Genomic DNA, 13934 nt, shown 5'->3' on the forward strand with positions numbered 1-13934 from the left:
AAAAGTATATATGTATGTATACTGAATATTTTGCGACTTCATCGCATTAGGATATCAAACTTGGTTCATTTCTTTTGACAAGACTTTCATGAGTACTATGAGAAGGCTCATATATTGTTAATCATTATACATATTATTTTGGTGGGCTTGTTGCTCACCCTTGCTTTCTTCTTTCATCACACAACAACAGATAGAAAAGATGAGCAGGACCAAGCTCCCAATTCACGAGCGGATAGGAAACGTTCCGCAGTTTCCTATAGGCGTTGATGTCGCTGTAGCTGAGGTAGGAACTACCAATAGGCTAGGCTTCAACTTTTGATGTACCAGATTGATGTATAATTATGAATTGTAATATTGGCAAAGAAATGTAAATTTATTCAGAAACCCTTTTAAGGTGTATTGGCATATATTGGTGGAATAAAGCGACTTGTGATTATTTTTGGATATTCATCTCTGAGACTATAAATTGTGGTGTGTGTGTTTATTGTGGGGTCATAGTACAGAGTAATCGATTATTTTTAGATTGGGTGTTGTTAAGGGAAATGGAACTCGTGACAACCCGGATCCCCGACCCCGGATTTGGGGGTGTTATATTGTTTGATGTTTTTGATGGCTGATTATTTTTCCTGGAGTTTTAAGGATCGATTTAGTATATTCATATGTTTATTTTGGTTGAGATTTAAGTAAGTTCGGGTTTATGGTTTTATCAGATTTTTCAATTCGGATTTCTGGAATTGTTCTTGGTTCTTGATCGATTTTGAGTTCAGGAATAGATTATAGAAGTTGTCAGCTTCATTTTTGTACCAAGAACGTAAGTTTTGGTGCAGAAATAAAGCTTTTCGAAGTTCACCGGTTGATCGCCGGATTTTGCTTCATTTTTGGTCGGGAAATGATTTCCCGGGATTGATTAAAGATGGGGACGGTTGAATCACGTTTCTGCAGGTTCAAGGAATGTTTTGGTATTGAAAAACAGAAATATCGATGAGTTTTGGGGGTGTTATGGGCTCGCTGGACCGATGAACGCCGCCGACCATTTTCTGGACAACCCAGAATCCGGCGGCCTGTTCTTCAGGTCCCGGCCACCCACCACCATTCCACGCCCCCGTTTGATCCGATGGGGAAGACAAACCCCAACCCTGAATCTGTTTCTGTAATTTTCTAATTTTAAATAAATCAAAATTCATTTTAGTTTCTAAAATTCATTTCTTTTAATTTTAAAAATCATGTATTATTATTTGTAAATTCTAAAAATGATTTACTTAATTATTTTAGATTCCAAAATTTATTTTCTTTTATTATTATTTTTGAAATCTAATTTGATTTAATTATTTATGATTTATTTTATTTTATTTTTTATAAATTTAATTAATTGATTAATTCAATTAATCAATTAATTTTATTTATAAATGGTTAAATAAAATACAATTATTTATAATTAATTAAAATTAATCCTAAAAAATTGTTTTTAAGCTTTTAAAAATTATATTTTGATATTTAAAAATTAATTAATATTATTATTAATTGATTTATTCCTATTTTATTCTTATTTTATTCGTAATAAATAAACCGTTCGTCCGTTTAATACGAAACGAACGTCTCCAGACTCAAAAATATATTCCGCTTTCAATAAAAATACTTTCGAGACCCAAACTCTTTTGTTTCGAAAGTTCGCTTGTTTTACGAATCATTCTGAGTTGATTTATTGATCAATAAATACTGTTATTGACCCGATTTCAGTTTTAAAAGTACCGAGTCGACTGTTTTGATAAACCGAGTCCCGTTTCACACAAATTATGTGATACATGGCTTATATGATTATGTGTTATGTGAATTACATTTGTAGGTGAGTCGAGAGTCTTGTGTTTGACTGTTTTCGTTATATGTGGCTTATCGTAAGGGTAGGCGATAGGATTTTGACGCGCAGTTTGTCGAGTAATTATCGTTTAGATGATTAAAATGATATTTTCTAATTATAGATACGAGTCTTTCAAGATGATCAGGATCAGATATAATAGTACTGGATATCGGGCTTGTAAAAACTACATGAGCAGCAGATCAGAGATTTAGCGAAGTAAAAGACAGTGATGCCTTGAGATGCCAAACTAAGATAATTGCATTTTTACGAGTGTGACTAACTACTAAATCCCAAAGGCAAGTATTTCTATCATCATTTATTGTTCAAGTGATATATATTTTGAATCCTATTACACAAATATTGTTTTCCCTATTCTCAGTTCAGAATAGATAAATGTTTTACATTTCGCTGAATTAAATGATTCTATTTATGCAAGTATTTTTCTGCTATTCTAGGTTCAGAATAGCTAAGTGATTTTACTTATCAAATTACCGAATTTATAAATGTTTTGGATTTTGAGAAAGATGATTTTGTTGTGAGTATTTCTGCCCAAATGAATGGAGGAATAAAATTATTTAGGATGCCGATTGATTCGGCTCCTTTTTCAATAAAAAAGTTTTAAGATTGGAATGATTACTTGTTACTGGTTACAGCGTAGGTGATCGAGATATCGGTCCAGCTGTAATATCTTTCAAGGCGAGTATATGCCTTTTCTAGAGCCCTATAGGTACCGTATGGCTGCGGGATACGGGTAGTACCTATATTTACGGTATGGCTACGGGATACCGGTGCTGTTTCATGACTGATTATCAGGAACACCATGATATATAATTGGTTCCAATCTAAACTGTTGTTTCTAATATTTTTTGATATTCTTAGAATAAATTATTTATTAACTGTTTTTGTTTTGGATAAAAGGTGAGAAGCAATTTTGATTCAGTTTCTGATTTATGTCGATACTTACTTTGTTGTTAAATATCAAAGGTGGTATTAGTATAGATGATTGATACTGACTTCAATATGGGATGTTGTGAGCATCAAAGTTCATATTGATATCTAATTTGATATGACAACAAAATGAGTATTAATATCAAGAGTTCGGTTTTGAGTAAAGTTTATGATTCATTCTATAATCATTGTTTCTTGTTATTGTTGTTTAAGATATTTCCATAAACACTATGTTATGAGTTTTATTCTCGTCAAGATTCAAAGTATGGCTGAAGCATTTCACTCGAAAATATCAAAAAGGGTTTTGAATACAAATAAGGAACCAATTTTGGGGATCCTCAACTGAAATAAAATTTTCTGTTTCAGCAATTGTGATTTTAAAATGATCCGCGCTATTGCAGATGTCGGTTTTATATCAAAAAGACCCTATATATACTATAATGAACTTGTTGAGCATTTCTTCCGCTCATACTTGTTGAGCATTTCTTCCGCTCAAATTTAACCTCCAGTGAGGATTAACTTGCGATGTTTAGCCGCGTAATTCGATGAAGTAAAGAAGAAGCTTTTGGAAGGTGGTTGGTCCAAGGTTTGCGGACTAGTGTAAGTTCTTTTGTGTGAAGTTGTTTATATTATATTATAATATATTTGTGTTATTTTATAGTTGGGCCTAGTATACTTCTTTTCGAAGTTATACTAGCGGGTTAGTATTGAATTAGAATTGTTGAAAAGAGTTTTAAAAGAAAGTGAAAATTTTATTGGTGGAATTTGGACTTCTTGTTTCTAGAACTGTAATCTTAAAAGATCTTGGATTAATTGGGGTCATAAATGATAAATATCTTCCACTGGCATTTATTTATTGATTTAACAGATTAATTTGGAATGAGGTTTTATAGTGACGACCAAATCCTCTGACCCCGGATTTGGGGGCGTTATATCTGAGATCTCTACATGTAGAAATGACTTGTCAATATCTCTGAGATCTCTGTATACACATTTTGACCTGTCGATATCTCTGAGATCTCTAATGAGAAATTAACTTGTCAATATCTCCAATTCTTCACATCTTCATTTGACTTATCGATATCTCTGAGTCCTCTACATGCATAAATGACTTGTCGATATCTCCAGTCTCTACATCTTCATTTTACTTGTCGATATCTCTGAGACTTCTCAATAAGTCATTTAGGACTTCTCGATTAGTCATTCGGGACTTCTCGAATTACTTTTCGATATAGCTTGATTTGTGACTTATAGATTTTTTGATTTAGAATATTTTTCCTAGAATAACTTTATTCAACTCCAAACTTCTACACTTTTCTCTTAGGCATGATCATGGCTTGAACTTCTTTCAAAGTTTATTCCTTATCTTGAATCTGTTCACAGAAAAATCCTCTAGTCTAATCTCCTAACCTTTTTACAGACTCAAGAAATATAATACAGAATACAAACTTGATTATCAAATAACTAAATCTCTGGGTTGTCAATGTGACTTAGTCTTGTTATTATATAGGCATGTCTTGCACAACAATCTCCCCCAATTTGTGAGAAAATTGCTTAACATAAATTCATGCATGATAACAAGACTAACCCTAAGCTAAAATCATTTACATAAAAACTGACAGATTAATAGATACAAACTTTTATACATTTGATGATTACATAAGTTTAACAATTACATCCATCAAGTGAATTTTTCATAGCCTGGTTCTTTCCTAATGAGGTCCTTGAGATTTACAAGTACTTGGAGTTCCTCTATTATTTCTATCCCTCTTAAGGCTTCTATCAGCTTGAGTCATTCATCCAATGAGTAACTGTTGAAGTAAACAACTCTGAATCTTGAGAATCTGCCAACTTGAATGTTTAGAAAGTGTCCATCTTTAGAGATTCTACTCATCTCCCTTGCCTTAAGCTCATTTGATCTTTGTTTAAATCTCTCAATCTCTCTCTCATACTTCCTTTCCCTTTCCTCCTTCTCAGCTGTAATCCTAGCATGTCTTTTATTTATTTCTCTCAACCTTTCAGACATCACAGCCTTCCATATTATTGTACTTGTATCCTTTTCCTTCATCAAGCTAATCACACTCTTCAATTCCGTGGTTGAGTTACTTCTCTGCTAAGCAAAATGATGGAGTCATCCAAATAGTAGATTCTTACTTCAGACAAAGAAAGAACCCAAACTTTGACTATTTCTTCAGAATGTTATTGAAAGTAGTCATCATTTGTTATGCTCATGTTTAGAGTTAGAAAATCATCTTGATTGAAATTATTCCAGATGATACCAGCATCAGCTTGCATTTTTCTAGGTTTTCTCCCAACAGTCTTGAAATGAGTTTTGGTTGGTGGCTTCAATGAAGGTAGGTTTGTGATTTTCTTCAGTGTGACTTGGATGGATCTGATTGGTATTTTGAGTAAGGTGTTTGCAGTTTGTTTGACTAGGAATTTTAGCTTTCGAGGTAGGATTGGTTGAGATCGTGTTTATCTTAGCTTGGTGGTTTGAGTAGGTTGGATTTGTAGAATTTTGGCTTCCCGGACACTTTATTTCTTAGAATCCTGTTCACCACCTCTTCTACTTTTCTTTCCATCATCTTTTTTCTCTTCTCTCCCCTTTTCTTCTCATACATCATGCTGCCTGTTGCCTTAGAAGATTGACTAGGATTTGAGTCAGAAGATTTGTGTTCATCCTTCTTCTGCTCATTATCATCAAAATCATCTTTGGTATTGAATTGTGTATTTGGCAATATGGTTTCAGCATTCTGTAAATATCTTCCCAAAATTCTTATTACTTCCTCATCTTCAGCTGCCTTCTTATTCTTTGTCTTCAGATCAGTTTCTAATGTCATGATTGGTCTGAGATTTCCCCTAACTCTATTTTTGGGGATTGTAAGATATTGGCATTTTCTGGTTTAAGAACAGATGTAGGCCACCCCTTACTTGGATAAAGATAGGCTTCAGAAAAAGCAGCTATCTGAGCCTTTTTGAGTGCATTTAGCAATTGAGTGTCCTTTGGAATAACTAGATTGACCCTATCAATGATGACATCCAGCTCATATGCTCTATTGGATTGAATATTTGAGAGAGACACCTGTAGATACCTATCTAAACTATAATAATTGACATTGGCAACTATTCTTTGCTCCAAGAAGTTCCCATTCTTTACAAGCACCACTCTCAGAAAGTTGATGTTGTTGCCCAAAGCACTTTTATAGATGATGTAGTTGTTATGAAGAGAGACTCTCAACACAGTAAGTAACTCATTGAACTATTTGTCTTGACAAGGTCCTTCTGCAGCATTTTGGAGTCTGTGTTTACTGACATCGTGAGAATTTTTAACTTGAGTAGAGCTTTGGCCAGAGTGTGTTTTTGATTTTTGCAGACCAGCTTCTTTTACTTTTTACAGTCTAGCTCCTATCCCCCTTAGTCTTGGTAGCAGGAAGGAGTAGAGGAGGAGAGATTTATGGCCTAACAGCCTCTGGCAGGGCAGGGACAGAAATGTTCAAAGTGAAGGGTTGCGAGCACATAAATATAACGGAAACAGTAATTAAGAATGTGTAAACCGGAATTTTTGAAACCCACCGCAAGATCCATGTGAAAAACAGATATTTAATTCGTAGATCGGATTGTTTATCTTAAGAAACTTTACAAATTGGTTGAATAATGGAGATCCAAAGATTGTTCAATCACCACGCATCCTGCTCTCGCGATCTACGCTCTATCGATATTCACAGAAATGCTTGAACTCAAGGATTGGGTGTGTACTAGCACAAACTCATTTCTTCTTGCTCTCTCCATCTACTCTCTTGGTGGCTAGGGTTTTAGTAAAAGTTGTGTCTTAAAAATCAGCCACAAGAGATATTATATATAGTAGAAAAGTGAATTATAACTCTTAACTAATTAGGAGTTATTAATTCAAAATTCCTATTTGTATAATAATTAAGTCACACTTAATTATTTAACAACTGAATTTCATAAATAATATTAGTAAATTCGAATATCATTATTTATCTAATTAATTAAGTCATACTTAATTAATATTATAAATAATTTGAATTACTTTAATATAATTTAAATCCAATTTAAATTAAATAATCCTTCAAGCATTCTTTGTGTGTGACCCTATAGGTTATTATTACGTTGGCAACGAATTTAAAATCGTAAACAATGTGCGGCATCTAGTAATACATCATTGCTACTGAAGTAATAATAATTTAATCGATGATCGATTTAACAGTTGAACTCACAGTTGCAACTGCGGTTTTGACAATGTGTTGTTCACAATTGTGGGAACCTCCATTTGAATTGGAGGGAATTTGACCAGGTTACTGTCATGTATCATGGCCTCAACCCCTTTTTATTCTTGCAAAGAACTGGAACTTGAATGTACTTGATTTGCCTCCCCAATAGTTGGATCATTGGAAATTGGACTCCCAACTTCAATTGACAAAACAATTTCAACTAGGGTTTTGAGGGGAGTTGTCCCTACCTGAGGAACCTTCAATTGAATTGGAGAGGATTTAGATAGCTCCCCCTTAGGAGTACTACCCTCAAACCTTTTAATCTGTGAAGAATGATTTGCACATGAAGGTGCATTTGGTACCATCACTTGGTCTTCAGGAAAAATGATGAAACCCCTGTGTTTTTTGTTGGTGTCATCAAGGTCTACCTCATAATGTAGCCTCTCACCAACCAAATGTGGTTCCTGGGTAGTGATCATAATTTCTTGAACCGTGTCACTTAATGTTGGCAATAATTGAGAAGTAGATTCAAGTATTTCATTGTAAGTAGAAGAAATTTGAGATATGAGATTTGAGAATTGAGTGTTTGAAGTGAAGGGTTTCGAGCACATAAACGCAGCGGAAATAGTAATTAAAAACGTGAAAAACCAGAATTTTTGAAACCCTCCGCATGATCCATGCGAAAAACAAATATTTAATTCGTAGATCAGATTGTTTACCTTAAGAAGCTTTACAAATTGGTTGAATAATGGAGATCTAAAGATTGTTCAATCATCACGCATCCCGCTTTCGCAATCTACGCTCTATCGGTATCCACACGAATGCTTGAACTCAAGGATTGAATGTGTACTAGCACAAACCCGTTTCTTCTTGCTCTCTCTATCTTCTCTCTTGCTGGCTAGGGTTTTAGTAAAAGTCTTCGCTTAAAAAAACATCCACAAGAGATATTATATATAGAGTATAAAAATGAATTATAACTCTTAACTAATTAGGAGTTATTATTAATTCAAAATTCCTATTTGTAAAATAATTAAGTCACACTTAATTATTTAACAATTGAATTTCATAATTAATACTAGTAAATTTGAATATCATTATTTATCTAATTAATTAAGTCATACTTAATTAATATTATAAATAATTCGAATGACTTTAATATAATTTAAATCCAATTTAAATAATCCTTCAAGCATTCTTTGTGTGTGACCCTATAGGTTAATATTATGTTGGCAATAAATTTAAATCTAATTTAAAATCGTACAATAAGCAGCATCTAGTAATACATCATTGCTACCCAAGTAATAATAATTCAATTGGTGATCGATTTAACCTTTTGTGAATAATATAAAATGTAATATGATCCCTTTAACCACATATTATAGATTAAACTAGAGGCATGTAATTTGTCATCCTCATCAATTTTTAGTCCAGGTGTCCTTGATCAATGAGTAGACTATTATATCAAATTAACATTTGAGCGTGGCCACGCATTTCATAAGCTAGCTCACACAAGAGGCCAATAATATCACTCCTAAAATTAGGAGGGTTAAATCTTTTCTAGATCATTCATATTTATCATACGATTCATAATATACCCGAAATACACCTATATCATTACTCGGTCAAAGGTAACTTTTAATGTAATCAAAGTACATTAATTCTCGTATAAAAATATAATGATTTCAAGTCTAAGAACCATTACATCATTATCACAGTGAAAATTACATATGACACAACATACATGTAGAATCTCACATTGGGTCTGTCCAGCACCATGTACATATACATCTGCTCGTGTTTTTGACTTTAGTATCACTATACCTATGATCAATGAGATGTGATCATCAGTCAACAGACACACCAGTCTTAATGCATTATTATTGTTCCTTAATAATAATACTTGACTAGGGACCTTTTGGAATATTGATACTATTCTCATCTCATTTCTAAGTTACGTACTTAGAGGTATATAATTCATATCATATTCCAAGGATATTTATTAATCTAACATTTATATCATAGTAAATTAAGAATTTATAAATTATAAAAAGAATAATTGATAGAACATAAATATTAATAATCCAAATGTCTTAAACTAAAACATCATAGTGTTGTCTCTAGGGCACAAACACTAACAATCTCCCACTTGCACTAGAGCCAATATGAACGTAATTCATGCCTTTACCGTGTTATTTTCAGCAATTCTAAACATGCCTAACAACTTAGTGAGTCTTCTGTCCATCTCATTCCTTTTGTTCTTAATAAACTGAGAATAGAAGTTGTTCAAAGATTGTTTGATCAAATCAAGCTGAGTCTCTAGACCATTCTTGAAACCCAAAATATCAAGGTACATATACCTATCATCTTTAGAATATATGGTCCAACCGTATATCATTCTCCCATTAGTGCAAAAGTATGGTGCCTTATTATTGTCAAATCTTTCTGACGAGCCTATCCTTCAAACATCCTTTGAAGGTGCTTAATCATATCATAAGCATCATTAAGATCTCGTTGCTTCTAAAGCTCAGCACTCATAATTCAAGTATGAGACATGAAACATCAATTGCATAATTAATTTGCTTCTGGTAAGTAATTTATTCAGCACATGTTTCATTCTCAGCTAGAAGAAATAAGGGAGGGGTTTGAGTAACATCCTTGAACCTGAGGACAACCCTCAAGTTCCCATGTCAATTGAGGAAATTATTTCATGTCAGTTTGTCCTTCTCAAGGACTATTACATAGAGAAGTTATTTGTGTTATTTGTCATTTGATATCTATAATATTAAAGGGCATAAAATGAATTAGTCTACAGATGATCATTAAATTATGTTCAAGTGATTATTCATATATATTCATAATATATATATCTCCCACTCTTTTTATCAAATCAATAGCCCTAACTATTAATTCGAAAAGAATATCTTCTATATCCTTTCTAGTCAGCCAAGATCCATATTTCACCATACGTTAGGTCAGCTTTGGCTTTTCTCCTAAAACATGATTATTTAGGTAGACAACATTTGTCAATTATATCAACTATTTAACTCTTGGATAGCTTGGTGGAACAACATTTGTTCATATTTATCTAATAAATCTCGCCAAACCCTATGCCTCTAAGTTCACAATCCTATTGTGGTAACTTAGTTAAGTCAAAACCAATAGTCAAAAAGTATCAATATACTTCAACACATCTCCCATGATAGATGGGAGTACTTTGCTTTGGCAAACCCACTCCTTATCGATCTAGGGGTTAACACATTGGACTCATTGGAAGGCATCTGATCAACTTAATATTAACTTTAGGGTTTTGTTAATTTTAAAACGATCATGATCCAATCATAAAGAGATTCCCAATTTTTCCTTGAATAAAATACTTCAAATCAATATTCGTCAATGGTTTAATTTCCAGGTAGTGAGGGATTCACAATGGTCTCGCTTAAAACCCACAACCTTACACGTTCAATGAACTCGCTTTTGACAAATTGCCCTATGTCAGAAACAAAGAATTTATATTCATAAACACGAAAATCTCATAATCGTTTATTCATTTTAAAATCTTGAGTCGTTACAGATTTTATCTTGTTTAGCAAGCATGTCATGGGTGTCATATCTAATACATACATCCTTAATCTAATTAAGCATGCATCTTTATAAACTAATTCACACATACATTCATCATATGAGCATATATATGTAAAGTGCGATAAATTAAATGTGGCTGGTCATGGCTTCATCCTATGTAATCTTTATCAAGCTAATGACAAAGATCTAGGTCAATCTATGGTGGAAAATAAATACAGGCTAACTATTACATGTCTTCTTTCTTGTATTGCTTCCTTAGATGGCCTCCCTGTGGGATTACTCTTCCTTGATCTTCAAATCTTCATATTTTCATGTACATTACGAGAATGAAATATAAAACTAATCTAATGAACTTACAAGAAGAACTCGAGTTACATTCGAGATTTAATAATTACAAGATCGAACGACATGCAAGCCGTATTTAAAAAACCAAAACCATTAACCTAAGGTCATAAGCCATAACCATCCACCATGCTCAATTAACACTTAAGAACATGTTAAAACACGTAATCTGATCTTAACATATCATACCCATCATGATCTAATCATAAAAACCAAATATAGAAAAAATCAGAAAATTTGAAATTAAATCTGATAACATTAAATCACAGATTACGGGGTCTAACTGCGTCAAACACCTTACAAACGAGTAGATGATGGCTATTGCCAACCGTTTTGTTCAAACGCTCTATTACCTATTGAATAGGGTATTTGTTTGAGAAAATCGGACACCAGATCCAGATTTTAGCTAATCCGCTGTATCTGATTCAAAATCATATCAAATACGATTCTTATAATATGAACAAACACAAAACATGTATATATAAGTATATATACAGATTATATAATCATCATATGATTATACAACTCTCATTAATATCATATATTCAAAACATATATATATATATATATATACGCATATATAAACATAATAACATGTAAAATATACAAAATTACAGACATAACAGTCATGGAATATTGTATACATGTTATCATCATAAAACCAGTAAACACATAAACGAATTAAACACTTTTCGCAAGTAGATCTGATGACATTGAAGGGTTTCGAGCACATAAACGCAACGAAAACAGTAATTAAAAACGGGTTAAACCAGATTTTTCGAAACCCACCACTGGATCTATGCGAAAAACAAATATTTAATTCGTAGATCAGATTGTTTACCTTAAGAAGTTTTACAAATTGGTTGAATAATGGAGATCCAAAGATTGTTCAATCACCACACATCCCGCTCTCACGATCTACGCTCTATCGGTATCCACACGAATGCTTGAACTCAAGGATTGGATGTGTACTAGCACAAACTCGTTTCTTCTTGCTTTCTCTATCTTCTCTCTTGGTGGCTAGGGTTTTAGTAAAAGACTTCGCTTAAAAAAACAACCACAAGAGATATTATATATAGAGTAGAAAAACGAATTATAACTCTTAACTAATTAGGAGTTATTATTAATTCAAAATTCCTATTTGTATAATAATTAAGTCACACTTAATTATTTAGAAACTGAATTTCATAATTTATATTAATAAATTTGAATATCATTATTTATATAATTAATTAAGTCATACTTTATTATAAATAATTTGAATTACTTTAATATAATTTAAATCCAATTTAAATTAAATAATCCTTCAAGCATTCTTTGTGTGTGACCCTACAAGTTATTATTACGTTGGAAACAAATTTTAAATCTAATTTAAATTCGTACAATGAGCGGCATCTAGTAATACATCATTGTTATCCAAGTAATAATAATTCAATCGGTGATCTATTTAACCTATCGTGAATAATGTACAATGTAATATGATCCCTTTAACCACATATTATAGATTAAACTAGAGGCATGTAATGTGTCATCCTCATCAATGTTTAGTCCAGGTTTCCTTGATCAATGAGTAGACTATCATATCAAATCAACATTTGAGCGTGGCCACGCATTTTATAGTCTAGCTCACACAAGAGGCCAATAATATCACTCCTAAAATTAGGAGGTTTAAATCCTTTCTAGATCATTAATATTTCTCATACCATTCATAATATACCTGAAATACACTTTTATCATTACCCGGTCAAAGGTAACTTTTAGTGTAATCAAAGTACATTAATTCCCATATAAAAATATAATGATTTCAAGTCTAAGGACCATTACATCATTATCACAGTGAGAATTACTTATGACACAACATACATGTAGAATCTCACATTGGGTCTGTCCAGTACCATGTACATATACATCTGCCTGTGTTTTTGAATTTAGTATCACTATACCTATGATCAATGAGATATGATCATCAGTTAACAAACGCACCAGTCTTAATGCATTATTATTGTCCCATAATAATAATACTTGAATAGGTGTAATATCCGGGATATATCGTGCAATTATTTTTGCTATTATACAATTATTATGTGTGTACAGTATCTATTCTGTGAGTTAATTGTTAAATGTTATCTGTACTTGGATATTCAAAAATAATATTAATTGAGTATTTTAATTTTTATATATCCAAAATAAAATATAGATAATTGTCATATCTTCCTAATTATTTTTATGTTGGGTTATGGATTTATAAGAATCATCTGAAATTTCTAAAATCTTTTTCCGAGTATTTAAAATCTATTTTATAAAAATGGGAACCAACCGACGTCATCCGTTGTTACGTTTTTAGAACCCGAAACTTTTCCGAGAACTCTTTCCTAACCTAATTGTAATATTTCGAGCATATTCCATGTTTCGACTTTTTCGATCCGGCGTACGGTTTGTCCTGCGCGGGTCTCGGCGCAACATTTTCGATATAATATTCATTTCGGTAAATCAATAAAACTCGTATTTTCGAGAAACGGGAGCTTTTTATTAAACTATCACAATTATCACCTCGTAATACGTGTAACCAGGCGCTGAGACCAAGACCGCAGTACAAATTGTACTGATTTGGATAATTATCTCGAAAACCGATACCGTTTGGATCAGTTTTTACAAATAAATGTACCATTTTATATCCGGAATGATCCAACGGGATACTAATTTTCCGTAATTATAAATAGCCTTTTACCGTATTTTATTTCGTATCAAAATCATTTGCAGATAGTTTATTCTATAATTTTCAGAGAAAAACCCTAATTACATAAACTGTTCTAAGAATCAAACATCAAAACGAAAGCGTTACCGATCTCTGTTTTCAAAGCTTGAGTAACCAAAACGAAGGATTTGAAGTGTTTTATCAGATTCTGAGCTTTGTTTCACTGCAGAACAAAAGGTTTATTTTCTGAAAATTTATTTATTTTCGAATTAAAATTATT

The sequence above is a fragment of the Apium graveolens genome, chromosome 8 (assembly GCF_009905375.1).
Source record: "Apium graveolens cultivar Ventura chromosome 8, ASM990537v1, whole genome shotgun sequence".
NCBI lineage: Eukaryota > Viridiplantae > Streptophyta > Magnoliopsida > Apiales > Apiaceae > Apium > Apium graveolens.